We start from the raw sequence: 17,500 nt of genomic DNA, 5'->3' as shown, positions 1-17,500 counted from the left end.
AGATATCATGTGTAAAGAAAATTTTTTTTAGCCTGTTAACATCATCACATCCTCAATCATTAAAAATAAAACAAATATAATAAATGACAAAGAGCAAAAACAATAAGTAATAAAATATAATAAAAAATATACGTAAGCAATTATTCGTTCAACAAAGATATCATGTGTAAAGAAAAATTCTTTTAGCCTGTTAACATCATCACATCCTCAATCATTGAAAAAAAAAAAAAAAGATAATAAATGGCAAAGAGCAAAAACAATAAGTAATACAATATAATAAAAAATATACGTAAGCAATTATTCGTTCAACAAAGATATGATGCGCGTGTACGTAATTAAGAATAAAATGATTGCCCTAAGTACATTTTTTATTTCCGTTCCACTCGTTTCCTTTTGACATAAAAGGCAGCGAGACACAATTATGTCTTATCAACTGATGACTGATAATTTTCCTTCGGGCCCAAAGAATGAGATAATGTCATTTATCATTTCCTTCATACAGCGAAAGAGGAAATGTTACCTATTAAAACCAATCATAGGACATTCAATTGACGACGACGACAACAACAACAACAACAATAATAAATATAGTAATAAAAATAAAAATTATATTAATCATAATCATAATAATAATAGTAATAATAATAATGATAATAATAATAATAATAAAATTATAATAATAATTATAATAATAAATATATAATTATGATTAATAGCATTATTATAATCATCATATGTTGGCAAGATGAATAATAAGAGAGGTCGTTATAGACAATTGAATAAATTTAAATGGTAGAGAGAGAGAGAGAGAGAGAGAGAGAGAGAGAGAGAGAGAGAGAGAGAGGGCTCATGTCATTTGGTATTTTCTCATTATTCTATTCATTTCTCGGTCTTAACTGCGATCCCCAACAATTGACTGTCAACTATTTAGTTAATTTGCTGATTTAGGCGAACAGAGGCATTCTCGTCCGTAGAGAGAGAGAGAGAGAGAGAGAGAGAGAGAGAGAGAGAGAGTCAATGATGATACAACCTTTAATTACCGAAGCATGAATGAGCCCCATGTGTAAAAAAACACTTTCACTCCGCTAACAGCATCACATCCTCAATTATTATTATTATTATTATTATTATTATTATTATTATTATTATTACAAGCTAAGCTATAACCCTAGTTGTAAAAGCAAGATGCTACAAGCCCCCAAAAGGGAAAATAGCCCAGTGAGAAAAGGGAAACATGATATAAATAAAAAAGAATATTAACAAAGATAATACATGGCAAAGATAAAAAAAACAATAAATAATAAAATATAATAAAAAATATACGTAAGCAATTATTCGTTCAACAAAGATATGACGCGCGTGTACGTAATTAAAACTAAAATGATTGCCCTAAGTACATTTTTTTATTTCTGTTCCACTCGTTTTCTTTTGACGTAAAAGGCAGCGAAACACAATTATGTCTTAACAACTGATGACTGATAATTTTCCTTCAGGCCCAACGAATGAGATAATGTCATTTGTCATTTCCTTCATACAGCGAAAGAGGAAATAAAAACAAAAACAATGATGATAACAATAATAATAATAATAATAATAATAATAATAATAACAATAATAATAAATATAGAATTATGATTAATAGCATTATCATAATCATCATTGTTATAGACAATTGAAAAGATTTAAATAGTAGTCAAGGATGGTTTTCTTGTATGAGAGAGAGAGAGAGAGAGAGAGAGAGAGAGAGAGAGAGGATGATTATGTCAAAGCAACCAGTTATAGATACATGCAAATTGTGATTATCATTTTCTCTCTCTCTCTCTCTCTCTCTCTCTCTCTCTCTCTCTCTCTCTCTCTTGTTTATAGCCAATTGCTGGGGATTTCAGATAAGGTGGAGAGATAAATAAGATAAAGAGAAAATACCAAATGACATGAGCGTCTGTCTCACTCATAATTATTAACCGTGAAAACGAAGTAACCTCGACGAGGTAATCCCTCCTCTCTCTCTCTCTCTCTCTCTCTCTCTCTCTCTCTCTCTCTTTTACATTGTACTAATGACGCTATCAAGAATAACGAGGAATACTCTCTCTCTCTCTCTCTCTCTCTCTCTCTCTCTCTCTCTCACAGGCTTATATACCCGAGCTATTTTTTCTCTCTCTCTCTCTCTCTCTCTCTCTCTCTCTCTCTCTCTCTCTCTCTCTCTTTGGTGCTACATTCTAAATCTCCTCTTCTCATAAATCCCAAGGCCTTTTATCATACGGATTTATATAAAGTTTCTCCTAGACTCGATATCGCCAAAGTTTCGGTTAGTGTAGTCATGAATCAGGCGTAGCTTCGCATGGGCATAAATTGCTACCTTCCCCAAAAAAGGAAGCAGAAAAATAAGTCGGGTTCTTACGGGACTCGGGTTCATAAATGTCTATCTCAGCGTATATTCAGTGTTTACTTATATCATAACAGTTACTTGAATTTTTTCTAATCAGAAAGAGGCCTTATTATCATTATTATTAATATTATTATTATCATTATTTTTATCATCATTATCAACAACAATTACAACAACAAAAACATCATCATCATCATCATTATCACCATCATCATCAACAGCATTATTATTATTATTATTATTATTATCATTATCATTATTATTATTATTTGCTTTACAAGCAATATGAGAGACAAAACCATATATTGCAAAACGCGGTAGAATTCAATTTAAAAGTAGACTTGACGGCGCATAGGAAAAAACTTATTTCTGTACAACCATTTCACTAATGCAATGAATGTTCATAGTTAATATTTTTGTGTTGAAAATATATATGATCTCCAATAAAACTCATGTATTCATAACATTCATTCTCATAAATCTTACCTAAATTTCACACAATTTTAGCTCGTTCTCCAAGATCATAATGGCTATTAATTCTAATAGTCATGCCGTCTCCATCAAGAGGCTCAATACTACACAGTATTCCAGAAGTTTTATTCCATCTGTGACCAGGTTGTGGAATGATCTTCCTAATTGGGTAGTTGAATCGATAGAACTTCAAAAGTTCAAACTTTCAGCAAATGCTTTTATGTTGAACAAGCAGACATAAATCTCATTTTATAGTTTTTATATGAAAGATCCGTTTTAATGTTGTTACTGTTCTTAGAATATTCTAATTGTTCATTACTTCTCATATAATTTATTCATATCCTTATTTCCTTTCCTCACAGGGATATTTCTCCCTATTGAAGCCCTTGGGCTTATAGTATCCTGCTTTTCCAACTAGGGTTGTAGCTTTGCTAGTAATAATAATAATAATAATAATAATAATAATAATAATAATAATAATAATAATAATAATAATAACAATGATAATGATAATAACAATAATAATAATAATAATAATAATAATAATAATAGGACGAAGAAAAAGAAAAGTTTAGACTCGAGACAAGTACTCTATGTTTCGTTATTATAATTGATATAGATAAAAAACCGCGATTCCAAAGCACAACGTCACACAGAGAAAAATAAACTTATTCTTCAAGATTAAAAATAAAACAACCACACAGGATGGTAACAAAACATTTCAACCCACAGCGGAAAAAAAAAACTATCGGAAACTGGGACTTTTTACCCGAAGTTGGGGTGATTGTTCTAAAGAATCTTGAATTCTTCACGGACCAAAATGCATTTCGGGTGCCCAATGAAGCAGAAATCCCTGGAATTTGTAATTCCAGTCTTTAAAGAAAGCATTGAAAACTCAATGGAGGCAACAGAAACCTTTCCATGTTTCCAGAGGAAAACTTCAGATGGTGTCATGAACAGAGAGAGAGAGAGAGAGAGAGAGAGAGAGAGAGAGAGAGAGAGAGAGAGAGAGAGAGAGAGAGAGAGAGAGAGAGGCTAAAATATTGGGAGTTTTGTACGTGATTGGTGTTCTGTTTTGGTTGGTTTCATACACAGTACAGGAATTGGTCATGAAATAGTATATGATATGCTTAAATAAAGTTATGTGGGATAATGACTTATTCATTATTATTATTATTATTATTATTATTATTATTATTATTATTATTATTATTATTACTTGCTAAGCTACAACTGTAGTTGGAAAAGCAAGATGCTATAAGCCCAAGGGCTCCAACAGGGATAATAGCCCAGTGAGGAAAGGGAATAAGAAAAAACTACAAGAAGTTTAAGAACAATTAATACTATGGATTACTACTTCTACTATTACAAATAATAATAATAATAATAAGAAGAAGAAGAAGAAGAAGAAGAAGAAGAAGAAGAAACATGGTGACCACACGTAAACAAAAGAGAAAACTCAAATTAATAATCTAGCAATCAAGACAAAACAAGAAAACTTGAAAGAACTTAGACTCAAACACCAATAGAGAGAATAACCAGCCCAATTGTGCTTAGCATTTTCGATTACTTTTAGCCTCCACTGTATCTCTAATCGGTCTTTACCAATCAAAACAACACCGTTTAAAGTATAGCAAATGTAAATGTTTGACCTTTGCTTGCGACTTGTGATTTCGTCACCACAATAACAAAGGATAGAAAAAATATAAGAGGGGTGTAATGAGATGATCTTTGTTTCATATTTGTAATCACATTTACAGATGATTCAATTTGGAGAGACGATTTCTTAAACTACTAAATTTTGATAGGCTATTTCTTAAACTACTAAATGTTGAGAGGCGAAATATTAAACTTGAATATCTTGAGAGGTGATTTATTAAACTGAAAAATTGAGGTGCTTTCTTAAAATACAAAATTACTCGCCATTAGCAGAGTTTACAGGGTTGAAAATTATTGGACATCACTATTACCAGGTCCATTAGCGAGAGACTTCATGTTGGCGGCAGCACAAAAAAAAAAAAAAAAAAAAAAAAAAAAAAAAAAAAAAAAAAAAAAAAAAAAAAAAAAAATAATAATAATAATAATAATAATAATAATAATACTGAATAAAAAAAGTCGCCAAAGACTGAATCTTTAAGCACAAATTGCTCGATTCGTTGTATCAGTTGTGAACTATGTTAAAAAAACTGGGTGATTCAATGAAGAGAGAACCAAGTCTACTCTACTTCTAAGAATGAAAACAATGAGCCACATAGAAAGTCAGCTTACGCCTAGAAAGCATGAATGGTCATTTTTGTTACCAAATTGGCGAAAAACAAGTTATATAAAAACTGCGATTTATACAATTCATCCCACAGCGGCAAAAGCAACAGGAAACTGAGGCTGTCCGACGAATCTTGATTTCTATATCGGGTGTCCATGAAAGGGAGCGCTGCTCCCTGGAATTTGAGATTCGTCTTTTGAAAAGAAAACAGTGAAAACACAAAAGGGGGAATAAAAACATTTCCATGTTTCCAGAGGAAAATTCCAGATGGCGTCATGAAAGGGGGTGGGGGTGGGGGGGGGGGTGGAGGAAAGAGAGAAGCGAAAACATTGGGAGTTTTGTGCGTGACTGGGCTCTGTTTTGGCTGGTTTCATACACGGTATAAAATTTGGTCGTAAAATAGTATATGATATGTAAAATAGCGTAATGAAAAATAATCAATTGAATGATTAGTTCATTACTACTATTACAAATACTAAAACCGCTACTTCTGATGTTAATAATAATAAAAACCAATCATCATAAATAATCTCCTTGAGTTTCATTTCTAATCCTGTCCCGCCATTTAACTCTCATTATTTTTCTGAGGGCTTCGCTCTCAAATCTACAAAATCTGTTTCATTGTCAAACCACGACTCATGCGCAAACAGTAACACCGATCTCACTACTGATATATAGATCACCAAACATTTAACTGGGCCTTCACTTTATCTCTAATCGGCCTTCATCAATCAAAACAACACCGTTTAAAGTTCAGCAAATGGGAATACTTGACCTTTGCTTGCGACTTGTGATTTCGTCACCACAATAACAAACGATAGCGACATTATAAGATGGATGTTATGAGATATTCTTCGTTTCCTATTTGTAATCACATCTACAGATGATTCAATTTTGAGAGGTAATTTCTTAAACTATAAAATTTGGAAAGGCGATTTCTTTAACTACAAAATTTTGAGAGGCGATTTCTTTAACTACAAAATTTTGAGAGACGATTTCTTTAACTACAAAATTTTGAGAGGGGATTTCTTAAAACTACAAATCTTGAGAGACGATTCCTTAAACTACAAAATTTGGAGAGGCGATTTCTTAAACTACAAAATTTTGAGAGGCGATTTCTTAAAACTACAAAATTTTGAGAGGTGATTTCTTAAAACTGCAAAATCTTGAGAGGCGATTTCTTAAACTACAAAATTTTGAGAGGCGATTTCTTAAACTACAAAATTTTGAGAGGCGATTTATTAAACTACAAAATTTGGAGAGGCGATTTCTTAAAATACAAAATTTTTGAGAGGCGATTTCTTAAACAACACAATTTTAAGAGGCAATTTCTTGAACTACACAATTTTGAGAGGCGATTTCTTAAACTACAAAATCTTGAGAGGCGATTTCTTAAACTACAAAATTTTGAGAGGCGATTTCTTAAACAACAAAATTTTGAGAAGCGATTCCTTAAACTACAAAATTTTGAGAGGCGATTTCTTAAACTACAAAATTTTGAGAGGCGATTTCTTTAACTACAAAATTTTGAGAGACGATTTCTTTCAACTACAAAATTTTGAGAGGGGATTTCTTAAAACTACAAAATCTTGAGAGACGATTCCTTAAACTACAAAATTTGGAGAGGCGATTTCTTAAACTACAAAATTTTGAGAGGCGATTTCTTAAAACTACAAAATCTTGAGAGGTGACTTCTTAAACTACAAAATCTTAAGAAGCGATTTTTCAAACTGCAAAATCTTGAGATGTGATTTCTTAAACTGCAAAATCTTGAGAGGTGATTTCTTAAACTGAAAAATCTTGAGAGGTGATTTCTTAAACTGAAAAATCTTGAGCGGTGATTTCTTAAACTGCAAAATCTTGAGAGGTGATTTCTTAAACTGCAAAATCTTGAGAGGTGATTTCTTAAACTGCAAAATCTTGAGAGGTGATTTCTTAAACTGCAAAATCTTGAGATGTGATTTCTTAAACTGCAAAATCTTGAGAGGTGATTTCTTAAACTGAAAAATCTTGAGCGGTGATTTCTTAAACTGCAAAATCTTGAGAGGTGATTTCTTAAACTGCAAAATCTTGAGAGGTGATTTCTTAAACTGCAAAATCTTGAGAGGTGATTTCTTAAACTGCAAAATCTTGAGAGGTGATTTCTTAAACTACAAAAATTTCTCGCCATTAACAAAGTTTACTGAGTTGCAAATTATTGAACATAACTACTACCAAGTCCATTCATGAGCGACTTCATATCAGCGGAAAAAAAGAAGAAAGCGGAAATTGATATGAATACTGAATAGAAATGTCGTTAAAGACTAAATCTCAAAGAACGAATTGTTCGTTTCGTTGTATCTGTTGTCAAAAAAAAAAAAAAAAAAAAAAAAAAAAAAAAAAAAAAAAAAAAACTGGGGCTTATTATTTAAATTGCATTTTACTTTCAATTACCTGAAAGGGCAGAAAGAACACTTTAACTCTAGGATCAAAGATAGGCGAGTTATAAAACTTCATTGTCAGTATTGTGTGATTCAAAACGTAATGTCAAAGAAGAGAGAACAAAGTCTATTCTACATCTAAGAATGAAAACAATGAGCCACATAAAAAGTCACCTTTCGCCTAGACATGAATGGTCCTTTTCATGACCAAAATGGCGAAAAACGAGTGATATAAAAGCTGCGATTTATACAATTCATCCCACAGCGGCAAAAGCAACATGAAACTGAGGCTGTCCGACGAATTTTGATTTCTTTCGCGTACCTGAATGAATATCGGGTGTCCATGAAAGGGAGCGCTGCTCCCTGGAATTTGAGATTCGTTTTTGAAGAGAAAACAGTGAAAACACAGAAGGGGGAATAAAAACATTTCCATGTTTCCAGAGGAGAATTCCAGATGGCGTCATGAAGGGGGTGGGGGTGGGTTGGTTATTTGGGGGGGGGGGGGGTTTGGAGGAAAGAGAGAAGCGAAAACATTGGGAGTTTTGTACGTGACTGGGCTCTGTTTTGGCTGGTTTCATACACGGTATAAAAATTGGTCGTAAAATAGTATATTATCTGTAAAATAGCGTAATGAAAAATAATCAATTGAATGATTAGTTTATCACTACTATTACAAATACTAAAACCGCTACTTCTGATGTTAATAATAATAAAATGTAATTATAATAAATAATCTCCTAGAGTTTCATTTCTAATCCTGTCCCGCCATTTAACTCACATCATTTTTCTGATGGCTTCGCTCTCAAATCTACAAAACTGGTTTCATTGAGACTCATTTGCATACAGTAACACCGATCTCACTACTGATATATAGATCACCAAACATTTAACTGGGCCTTCACTTTATCTCTAATCGGCCTTCATCAATCGAAACAACACCGTTTAAAGTTTAGCAAATGGGAATACTTGACCTTTGCTTGCGACTTGTGATTTCGTCACCACAATAACAAAGGATAGCGACATTATAAGGTGGATGTTATGAGATGTTTTTTGTTTCCTATTTGTAATCACGTCTACAGATGATTCAATTTTGAGAGGTAATTTCTTAAACTATAAAATTTGGAAAGGCGATTTCTTAAACTACAAAATTTTGAGAGGCGATTTCTTTAACTACAAAATTTTGAGAGACGATTTCTTTAACTACAAAATTTTGAGAGGGGATTTCTTAAAACTACAAAATCTTGAGAGACGATTCCTTAAACTACAAAATTTGGAGAGGCGATTTCTTAAACTACAAAATTTTGAGAGGCGATTTCTTAAAACTACAAAATCTTGAGAGGTGACTTCTTAAACTACAAAATCTTGAGAAGCGATTTTTCAAACTAAAAAATCTTGAGATGTGATTTCTTAAACAACAAAATTTTGAGAGGCGATTTCTTAAACTACAAAATTTGGAGAGGCGAATTCTTAAACTACAAAATATTTAGAGGCGATTTCTTAAAACTACAAAATCTTAAGAGGCGATTTCTTAAATCCCAAATTTTGAGAGGCGATTTCTGAAACTACAAAATATTTAGATGCGATTTCTTAAACTGCAAAATCTTGAGAGGCGATTTCTTAAATCACAAATTTTAAGAGGTGATTTCTAAAACTACAAAATATTTGGAGGCGATTTCTCAAACTAAAACATCTTGAGAGGCGATTTCTGAAACTACAAAAATTTCTCGCCATAAGCAAAGTTTACTGAGTTGCAAATTATTGAACATAACTACTACCAGGTCCATTCATGAGAGACATCATATCAGCGGAAAAAAAGAAGAAAACGGAAATTGATATGAATACTGAATAAAAATGTCGTTAAAGACTAAATCTCAAAAAACGAATTGTTCGTTTCGTTGTATCAGTTGTCAAAGATACTAAAAAAAAAAAAAAAAAAAAAAAAAAAAAAAAAAAAAAAAAACCCTGGGGCTCATTATTTAAATTGCATTTTACTTTCAATTACCTGAAAGGGCGCAATGAACACTTTAACTCTGGGATCAAAGATAGACGAACTATAGAACTTCATTGTCAGTATTGTGTAATTCAAAACGTAATGTCAAAGAAGAGAGAACAAAGTCTATTCTACTTCTAAGAATGAAAACAATGAGTCACATAGAAAGTCACCTTTCGCCTAGACATGAATGGTCCTTTTCGTTACCATGAATGGTCCTTTTCGTTACCATGCATGGTCCTTTTCGTTACCATGCATGGTCCTTTTCGTTACCATGAACGGTCCTTTTCGTTACCAAAATGGCGAAAACGAGTCATATAAAAACTACGAATTATACAATTCATTCCACAGCGGCAAAAGCAACAGGAAACTGAGGCTGTCCGACGAATCTTGATTTCTTTCGCGTACCTGAATGAATATCGGGTGTCCTTGAAAGGGAGCGCTGCTCCCTGGAATTTGAGATTCGTTTTTGAAGAGAAAACAGTGAAAACAAAACGGAGGGAATAAAAACATTTCCATGTTTCCAGAGGAGAATTCCAGATGGTGTCATGAAAGGGGGCGGGGGAGGAAAGAGAGAGGCGAAAATATTGGGAGTTTTGTACGTGACTGGTGCTCTGTTTTGTCTGGTTTCATACACAGTACAGGAATTGGTCGTGAAACATTACATCCTATGAAAAATAAGAGTAATGAAAAATAATTGAGTTATTAATTCCTTACTACTATTACAAAGTTAAAAGTGCTACTTCTGCTGCTAATAATAATAAAAATAATCATAATAAATAATCTCATTTATAGTTTCATTTCTAATCCTGTCTTGCCATTTGAAGGTTAAAGGTGTCTGGTTTCAGTTCCAGTTTTATCAGAAGACTCACCAGAACGTCAGCCGGGCAAGTCTAACCCCACCCCCACAGTGGTGCCCAACCAAAACAGTGGCCTCCCCAGTAAACAGCCTAAACTCATGCTCCCGTCCTGGGATCGATCTGCTGCCATGCGAATGCTACACGTTACCACTGTACTAACTCCTAATATTCTTCTGAGGGTTTTGTTCTCGAGTCTACAAAATCTGTAAGATTTTGTTTCATTGTCATATCACGACTCAGGTCCATACAGTAACACCGATCTCACTAAACTGATATATAGATAACCAAACATTTAACTGGGCTCCACAAGGCACTAGAAGAGTTGGAAGACCCAGGCCTACATGGCTAAGGATTATGAAGCGTGTAGTAGGAGATGATGAATGGAGAATTATTGATTTAAAAAGCTCAAGTTACAGACTAGACTGGCGAAATTTAACAAAGGACCTTTGCGTCAATAGGCGTAGGAGATGATTATAATGATGAATTATAAAAAAGAATAATAAACATACTCAATAATATTAATATTAATAATAATACGATAATGATGATGATAACAACAAATAACAAGGAGGAGGAGACTAAAGGTGATAATCACGTCAACGATGAATAATGTAATCACGACTTCAATGTCTATGAACGTCTAAGAGACAAAATATGGTTGAATGCTTCGAAGTTGGGAAAATGCTCAAAGTGAAAATTGCTACAAATCTAGCATTCAAATCTATATTCAATCGTGAAGTTTGATAATTACATGTTTTCTAAAGTAAATTTTAATTTCAAATGCCCTTTTTTTTTTCTTTTAGATAATATAAAATAACTAGTGTAAAGGCGGGTTTACACGGTCGAGCCCGGTTGTCGAACCTACTTGTAGAACGGCTCGAAGACCTTTCAGACAGTACATCGAGCCTCAGTGTGCCTCGTGCTAAAACAACGTCAACATGTCTCTCGACCAGGACGATTTGATAGCCATTGCTTTAGCAGTGGCACTAAAAAGAAAAAGAAAGATCAAAGTGGACGAAGAACTGGCTACTAAAAAGAGAGAAATTTTCAAACACCAACTTGCTTATTATTATTATTATTATTATTATTATTATTATTATTATTAATATTACTAGCCAAGCTACAACCCTACTTGGAAAAGCAAGATGCTATAAGGCCAAGGGCTCCAATAGAGAAAATAGCCCATTGAGGAAAGGAAATAAGGAAATAAATAAATGGTGAGAATAAATTAACAATAAATCATTCTAAAAACAGTAACAATGTCAAAAATTAGAGCCAGATGACTGGCGCAATTATTTGCGTATGGATGAAGACACGTATATTGATCTACTGAATCGTTTCAGCCCTTTGATTACTTATGAAGATACAACTATGAGGAAGGCCATAACTCCACATGAAAGACCGAGTGTCACTTTACGCCATTTAGCATCAGGAAGAATTTATTTTCTTCGTCATGGCGTCTCGTGTGCAGTCAGGCTCGAGTTCTTTCAATATTTCATGCAGAGCCGCTATTCCTTTGTTTCTGGTTACTTTATTGGAATAGTCTTTTGATTTAACTTTCCCTAAAGCTGGATGAGCCCGATATGTATGTATGAAATCAAAGTACGACTTCCTTCTCATTCTTGCTTTCATTAATGGCAGCCATAATTAATTTCTTTAATGATGTTTCCTCTAGTAGGTTTGAATAACAACTGAGGTTCGATGCTCGACACCCGTTCACACGTTCACAGCTTCACACCGTTCGTCAAACAATGTAGCTCCGCCCACAAAAGTCAAGATGAGCCTGACTTTCATCGAGCCGATCGGCGAGCGCGCTCGACAACCAAATAGCCCGTTTACACGCTCGAACATCAATTCAAACACAAGGTTGTCGAGCCAGGCTCGACGAGCTGTTCGCCCGTGTAAACCCCGCTTAAAGCAGCCGTCAAAAATGACGTCTAAATATTTAGATAGCTATGCACACACTCACACACACACACATTCAACCCTTCCCACCCTCTCCACCTTTCCTAACTACAACCACCTGGTTCGGCAATTTGTGGGATATCATGGTTGCCAAGTGTACATCTTAGGGTACCTCCTTTCACAAGGGTATGACTACTCACTCTCCCCCTTACCCAAGGGACAGAAGGAGACCGTAAAGCGTGACAAGAACGAAATATATTTATATACAGGGTGTCCCATAAGTCTCCATACAAAGAAGAAATAATACATGCCATTTAATCTAAGCATCATTAAGCCAGGCAATTAAGCCAAACATCGTTTGGCCAGGCAATTAAGGCAAGCATTTAATGGCAGTCATATAGAGCATATTATTCAAATAAAAATGGTTTATGTCAAGAATCATTTATTTTCACTATGTCTGATAACTTATGGGACACCCTGTATGTATAGCCAGACACGTTGCTCTCTTTTATATAGGAGAGGATGAATCCCAGAACACAGTAATCTCTTCACCATAAAAACAAACCATGTAAGATAGTTTACTGTTCCCTTTAAGGGCCACACAAAGTTCTCTAGACATAACACTTTTTGTATAACCAGAAACTAATTGTTTGTGTAGGACATTGCTACCGGAAACTTCAAATTCTTATTTGACCATTGACTTCTCCGTAAGCCCTTCACCTTCACATCACTTTGCCCATCGAATTCATTGAAAAGAAAATACATTCATTTCTCTCTCTCTCTCTATATCTCTCTCTCTCTCTCTCTCTCTCTCTCTCTCTCTCTCTCTCTCTCTCTCTCTCTCTCTCTCTCTATATATATATATATATATATATATATATATATATATATATTATATATATATATATATATAAAAATATATATATATATATATATATATATATATCTGTGTATATATATATATGTATATATGTGTGTGTATGTATATGAACATCTATATATATATATATATATATATATATATATATATATATATATATATATATATATATATATATATATATATACATATATATATATATATATAATGACCAAGAGAAAAAAGAAGATGAACCTCGAGAGATAGTTACAGAGAGACGCACAAGCTTAAATAGCTTACTTATTAAATTTCCCCGCATAGTAAACACGGGTAATGAAAAAAATTATTTTTCAATGATAACAAAAGAACATCTACTGTGTTTACCCACTCGCTCTCCTGTCAAACCAGCCCCTAATTAACCCACACGTGTATCGATCCACACTCCTATCCCCTTATCAACCCACACAGGCATCGAACCACCTCTCTTATCGTATCTTGAATGATTCATTGGAAAATAACAAAATAATAAGTGCGAGAGTAATTAGGGCAATGGCAGTTAGTGTTGATAATGCATTTTATCTGACGGTGAATTCAATAGGAGAAATGCATAAATTTTATCATGAAAATCGATTGCGTCTTTGAAGTGTAATACTTATTTTCCGATTTTCATCAATTATCAAGTAATTGATTGCGACATTTTGACCATTTTAGTCAACAGATTACCTTAAAAGCTCAGTCATATATCATTTAAATGGTGAGTTATAGTCTATTCCAATATTAATGACTTTATTCTAAAACATAAAGATACTCGTGTTTACCTTATAATTAATTGGAATAAAATATGATTATAACAGTCATCCTCGTAATGAAAGAAGTATATGATCTTTATTCTGTTCCCCACCTAAGGTATCACTGAGCTGTTACAGTTTTTATACCACAAAAATAGAAAATAAATGCCTATAATAAAAAGGAAGTCAAACTAAAAAGAGAACCACCATCATATAACGAACTAAATCACTTTTACTATTACATAATGTTTGATAATATTCAAAAGCCAGTGTTTCAGCACAAAAAAAGGTAAAAAATTCATTTTATGGGAAGTTGGGGCTACGGGTAAAAAAATAGAAAGGTTACGTTTTCATTGAGATAAACATAAGTCAGGAAATAGGTTTGTTCGATTTCAGATAAACCGAATAAATAATAAACAATCAACATATATATATATATATATATATATATATATATATATATATATATATATATATATATATGTGTGTGTGTGTGTGTGTGTGTGTGTGTGTTAGTATTCCAACAATACGAAATAACACCACTACCTCGGCGCAAAATTAGACCAAATAAATAATATTACAAATAACCCCCTCCCCTAAAAAAATACCAGATTATAAAAAATGGCACAACACACTAACATAAAAACATTTAACAGATTTAACATGAATTTGCAAATTTTACTGCATTCTTTACGTACGTGACAATTTTTTTTTTACTTTTTTTATATACCGATATTCATTTAAATCCTTATTTAGGAACAAATAAATACCACATACACTGTTCAAGTTCTGGGCGATGTTTAACGTCTGTGGAATAGATATTTATAAAACCCAGGTTTTGTCTGGAGGAAAAAATGCTATCTCTCTAATGAAAAGATTAGTGAAGTGATTACAACTTAGTAAACAGCCATAAAAGAGAAATCTCCTTCATAAATGTTTTATGCAATCTATAAGGAGGGGATGGTTATTAGTCGTTGAGAGAGAGAGAGAGAGAGAGAGAGAGAGAGAGAGAGAGAGAGAGAGAGAGAGAGAGAGAGAGAGAGAGCTGAACTTTTCTGAAAATGAATATATAAAGTATCTGTAAAACACATTCAACAATTAAACAGCTACATTTCCCTTCACTCCAGCACCACCCTAACCATTTCTAACGACGGAGTAACACCGAAATACATTTCAGATAATTTTAAGGTACTCCTCGCATCCAGAGAAATTTTACACTGAAAATGAAGACGAAGTCACTTGGTAATGAAATTACGGGCTGCCATCTCAAGCCTTAATTTCCAGTCCCTCTTCTCTCTCCCCAAACGCGCGCGCGCGTGTGTGTGTGTGCATGTGTGTTCGTACAAGGCCTTGATAAATTACTGCCATTAAACAACCATTGATTATTTTATACCTCTAAAGGTAATTGCTTTATTACATGCACCTTTTTTGGTGTACCTGCTTAGTCTGAATTAGCAGAGGGCCCCTATTAAATGTCCAGTAAGCTTTTATAATGTCTTAATCAACTTAACGCAATTAATTACTTATCAAACTGAAGGCAAAGTTAATTTACATCCATTTCTGTATATAAATGAATACACACACAAACACACACACACACACATATATATATATATATATATATATATACATATATATATACATATATATATATACATATATATATAAATATACATATATATACATATATATAAATATACATATATATATATATATATATATATATTCAAATAAGCCATATATTATAATACATTAAAGTCTGGATTCTCTTATCGACTTCGGGATCAGAGCCCCAGGTGAAATCACTCAGAGAATATAGTACCTGACCGGATGGTTTCGAATCCTGGTCCTGGATACTTGTATGACATTGATCTTACCACATGGCCATGAAGAGAATCCAGACTTTAATGTATTACAATATATGGCTTATTTGAAATATGAAAAACACGTTTAAATGTGCAAAATTTATCATATATATATATATATATATATATATATATATATATAAATATATACATACATACATACATACATACATATATATACACGAGTATGTATATATATATATATATATATATATATATATATATATATATATATATATACACACATATATATACCCATACACATGTCTATATATATAGAGGATAAGAGTTTATATACAGTATATTTTATATATATATATATATATATATATATATATATATATATATATATATATATATATAAATATATATGTGTGTGTGTATGTATATACACACACACCCATATATATATATATATATATATATATATATGTGTGTGTGTGTGTGTATATATGTATATATAAATACATATACATGCATATATATATATATATATATATATATATATATATATATATATATATATATATATATATATATATATATAATCAATGACCAAGATTAAAAAGTAGATTAACCTCGAGAGATATTTACAAAGAGGCACACAAACTTAGATAGCTTACTTATTAAATTTCCCCGCATAGTAAACACGGGTAATGAAAAAAATGATTTTTCAATGATAACAAAAGAACATCTACTGTGTTTACCCACTCGCTCTCCTGTCAAACCAGCCCTTAATTAACCCACACGTGTATCGATCCACACTCCTATCCCCTTATCAACCCACACAGGCAAAGACCCACCACTCTTATCGTATCTTGAATGATTCAGTGGAAAATAACAAACTAATAAGTGCGAAAGTAATTAGGTCAATGCCAGTTAGAGATGATATTTCATTTTATTTGACGGTGAATTCAATGGGAGAAATGCATAAATTTTATCTTGAAAATCGATTGCGTCTTTGAAGTGTAATACTTATTTTCCGATATTCATCAATGATCAAGAAATTGATTGCGACATTTTGAGCGTTTTAGTCAACTGATTACCTTAAAAGCTAGATCATATATCATTTAAATGGTGAGTTATAGTCTATTCCGATATTAATGACTTTATTCTAAAAAAATAAAGATACTCGTGTTTACCTTATAATTAACTGGAATGAAATAATTATACTTATTTTCCGGCTTTAATCAATGATCAAGTAATTGATAGCGACATTTTGAGCGTTTTAGTCAACTGATTACCTTAAAAGCTAGATCATATATCATTTAAATGGTGAGTTATAGTCTATTCCGATATTAATGACTTTATTCTAAAAAATAAAGATACTCGTGTTTACCTTATAATTAACTGGAATGAAATAATTATACTTATTTTCCGGCTTTAATCAATGATCAAGTAATTGATAGCGACATTTTGAGCGTTTTAGTCAACTGATTACCTTAAAAGCTAGATCATATATCATTTAAATGGTGAGTTATAGTCTATTCCGATATTAATGACTTTATTCTAAAAAATAAAGATACTCGTGTTTACCTTATAATTAACTGGAATGAAATATGATTATAAGTCAGTCCTGGTAATGAAAGAAGTATATGATCTTTATTCTGTTCCCCACCCAAGGTATCACTGAGCTGTTACCCAAGGTATCACTGAGCTGTTACAGTTTTTATACCACAAAATTAGAAAAGAA

Source organism: Palaemon carinicauda, chromosome 21, assembly GCF_036898095.1.
Source record: "Palaemon carinicauda isolate YSFRI2023 chromosome 21, ASM3689809v2, whole genome shotgun sequence".
In the NCBI taxonomy this organism is placed as follows: Eukaryota; Metazoa; Arthropoda; class Malacostraca; order Decapoda; family Palaemonidae; genus Palaemon; species Palaemon carinicauda.
This window is presented reverse-complemented; position numbering follows the sequence as displayed.